The following is a 4,183-nucleotide window of genomic DNA, read 5'->3' as shown; positions in this document are numbered from 1 at the left end:
TGTTGGGTACCACAAAGTAGCAGAAGGCAGACATACTGGCCACTGGATTAGCAGTTTTCTGTTCCCTGACTGACCAGAGCAGGGGCTGCTCCAGACTAATGAGAACACCTGACTCCAATTAACCTTCAAAGAGTCAGGTGAGTCCATTAAGGTAATGTGACCTGACTCTAATTAAGGCCCTTTTGATACTATAAAAGGGCTCACTCCAGTCAGGCTGGAGAGAGCCGGGGAGCCAGAGGAGAGGAAGTGCAGCTGAAGGGCTGGTTAATGAAGACACCCTCAAGTCATCAGTAAGGGAGCCCCAAGGTAAGGGTGAAGAAGGGAGAAGCAGGAGAGCTGTGGGGAAGTGGCCCAGGGAAATGTAGCAACTCTGGCAGTGAAAGGTTGGCTGCCAACAGCTGCTCCCATTAGGGTCCCTGGGTGGGAACCTGGAGTAGAGGGTGGGCCTGGGTTCTCCCGAAACCTGCCATTATAGGAACATCTCCTGGGAGGGGAAGACAGGCCCTGTCACGACTGGAGGCTAAAGTGTTCTGAAATAAGCCCTAGAGACAACAGAGACTGTGGGAGTTCTCTCACCGACCTTCTCGCTGGCTTATGATGAAAAGGGCTCAGTAGACTGTAACCCTGGCCCTAGAGAGAAGGGCTACGTGGAGGCTCGTAGTGAGCCACTGAGGCTAGCATAAACCACCTGGAAGTGCGGGACCCACAGGGTCGGAGCTCTGCCACAATATCTATAACTCATAATACAAAGGCGATACAAACATATAAACAAGATGATCATATCTGGCAAATTAGAACATTTTGCAGATCTCTTACAAGGCACATCTGGCTGATTACTTAGTAGGCATTACCCCAGGAGCCAACATTTGAAATCCAGGTATAGAGCCAATATTTATAACTTTAAATATAAAAATGATACAGGCAGGCAGACAGCATGATCATACCCAGCCAATCATAACCTTCTCAGAGACACCTTACTCAACAACCTTAGTACAATATTTGCTGCAAATGTATAATAGTGATTGCAACAAAATATGGACATATTTTAATCAGGTAACATCACGGGGCTGGGGGGAAGGGTTCAGTTTGACCTGCTGATAAGTGGAAATCTTCCACTGAAAATTTGGCTGAAACCAAAGTTTTGTTTTCATCAAAATTTTCTCAGAGGGAATCAACACAACCCAGTTTCCAATCAGCATGGAACAGCCGGGCTAATAGTCTAGCTCAGTGTTTCTCAAATGTGGCCACCGTGGCTGCATGTGGCCATCAGGGGCTTTTCTTGCAGCGACAGCCTCCTGGGTGCTGATCGGGGAGGGGAGGGCTGCAAAGCAGCAGTCCCTCCCCCAGGTCCACCAGCAGAGGTTGGGCCCTCCCCACCCTGAGCCAGCCAATATGAGTTCCCCACTTCCTGGGGGAAGTGGGGCTCAGGTTTCCGGCTTCAACCCTGGCTCACACCACCCCCCTTATTACCCTGGTTCCGCTGCCTCCTCTGGCCCCTCACCCATCCAGCCCATGATCCTGGGCCCCTACTGTCTCCCTACCCACCTCCCCATCCAAGGCTTAACTTGTCCCCAGGTTTGCCAGGGCTGAGTAAGTCTGTTGTGAAAAGTGATATGTGTATCTTTGTTAATATCACTTTTCACAGCCTCCCAGCAAGCTAACAAGTCTTCTGCTGTGAACAGTGATATTATCAAACATACAAATATCACTTTCCACAGAAGCAGACTTACTAGCTAGCAAGTCTACAAAGAAAATGCAACAATAACAAAAAGACAAGAATATGCAAAGCACCTTATTTGTGTTTCTTTTCTGTTTAGTTCCAATAAAGAAATAGAGGCAAGTGTACATTATTTTTATTATTCAGTCTGCGAAAAACTCCTACAGACATAAATGACTACGATTTGGACATTGCATGGGGGGGTGTGCATCTGGCTGACACCGCAGGGGGGTGCTGTAACATCACACAGAGTAAGCCGTCAGCAACGGGTGAGAGCTGACAGATTCTGTGGGGGTCTTGGTGAGAAGGAAGAGAGGACACTGAATTCCCATTGATCCCTCCTGGAACAGTTTCCCTACCACCAGGTTACAGTTTCGTGTATCAATGGCCATATTTTGGTTACAGTGCCGGGTTAGATTTTCTTCCGCACCTGGTACCTATTCTAGAGGGACTATTTTTTTAACCCCACTCTCATCCCTCTCCGCAATACTCACTCCTGCCTTGTTTCTTGCGTTTTTATCCCGTTCCCAACTGCAAAAACCCGAGACCCAGCAAATCCCACAAGAGAGAAAGATTCCCCCAGGCTACTAAAAAATCCCAAACAGTCAGTTAATATATACATGGAATTCAGACACAATTTTTACTACTCAAGAACTAAAACAAATCTTGTTTAAATCATGTAGAAAAATACTTTAACTCGTTATAATAGATGTCAAATCTCTTTCGGTGCCTTGCTTAAACAGAAGTAGTAAAACCTTTATTTAAAAAGATGTCGTCTCTTCCTACAAATTACCGCACTCTGGGGGTTTTGCCCACCCAAACCCACCTGCTCCCACTGTTATGGCAGCAGGGTCTGCGATACCCACTGGATCCCAGACCCGCTGCAGGGCTCTAACCTGCTCCACCCTCAGGTTGGCATTTCCACATTCATCCAGGCAATGGAATGGTCACCACACTACATGAAAAACAAACCCTGTTCGCCCCACGCCAGCACAGCTCCCCTTTAACACTCCCCAATCTCAGACCTAGAATCTACAGCAAACAGGCCGGTGTGAACGGACGATGCTTCTCTGTGTGGTCACTCGTCATTTGAGGGCAGATTTCCATGATCTCCTTACATTTACTGACAGAGTAAGACCCGTCTATCAGTAACAATAATGCTATGCCGAGAGAGAGAGAGAGAGAGAGGGAGAGAGAGAGAGAGTGAGAGTGTGTGTGTGTGTGTGTGTGTGTGTGTGTGTGTGAGAGAGAGAGAGAGAGAGAACTTGATCTTGAAGGGGTCAGGGAGTGGGGGGAACTATTTTCTTTGCTTTTGCTTGTAATAGAATTTAATTCCTTATGAATTTTCCCCCGTGTCTTTTGTTACCCCCGCTTCCTTCCCTGGGGTTTGTTTGAGAAGTCGGCTCTAGTGGAGAAATCAGCAGAGCAATTCATGAGAGGCCTACACCTTCCTCTTGCCCCACCTGTATGCTGCTCCCTTCAGCACACGAAAAGGGACCTAGATCTCTCTCTCTCTCTCTCCCCTTTACAGCTGTTAAATCATTACAGCTCGCACCCCGTGTTTCCTATACCTTGGACTCTAACCAGTCCAGCAACCTACGCCCTGGCTTCGCCTGGTATTTCCAGGTGTGAAGTGGCAGGAGTTTATACTTGTTCCTTTCACAGGGGCATGGTGCACACCTATGTTTAACTATAGCCCCACTTCCACAGTTCATTCCTAAAGGTAGTTTGGCTTTAGGCCAAGGGGGTGTCTCTTAGGTATGGCTTTGTGAAGGGACCACAGCTCAGTCCATCTTCTCTGCCCCAGCCCCGCCCCACCCTAACCCCATTATTAAAGCCTGCTGTGGAAGAGTCATGCCTAAGCCATGAATGGGAGAGTACAAATATACACGTTCCCTTTGCACTGGGCCAATCCGGGGGGGTCCTTAGGATGCTGCTTACATCTAGCTCGGGTAGAGGACATAGGCAGTGCCATGATCGGCCACAAGCAAGGGCAGCCGGGAGGAAAACAAGAGCTCTGCCTGCTGGTGGGGTGCTTCAGACAAACGGGGACTGTCTTGGGACAGGTCCAGAGAAACCCAAACTCAGCATTGCCAACCCCAAGTCTTTACAAAAAGAAGCAGGAGTCAGCACCCCCAAAACCCCATGATATTTAACAATAATAAATACAAACCTACTGGGTTTTTTTATTTATTTATTTGCCTTGTGCCTCCCCCTCCCCCCGGGCCCAGTTTTTACAGTTCACTTTTTCAAGTTTCTCTCTGTAACCCTCAGGCCAGGAAATGAACTGTTTGTTTTTTAAAGAAAGCCAAGATTCCTGGAGTCATGTGATCATGATTCCAGGAAAGACGACTTTATGAGGGACAAACATCACAAGACTCTCAGTGAAAGTCGAGAGCTAGCAGCTTTGCAAACTGGATTTTTCTGTGCTCCACCTCCCCTTCCCCCCCAAAATAGATCCTAGCA

Source organism: Gopherus flavomarginatus, chromosome 17, assembly GCF_025201925.1.
Source record: "Gopherus flavomarginatus isolate rGopFla2 chromosome 17, rGopFla2.mat.asm, whole genome shotgun sequence".
In the NCBI taxonomy this organism is placed as follows: domain Eukaryota; kingdom Metazoa; phylum Chordata; order Testudines; family Testudinidae; genus Gopherus; species Gopherus flavomarginatus.
The sequence above is the reverse complement of the archived record's forward strand: the minus strand, read 5'-3'. Positions refer to the sequence as shown.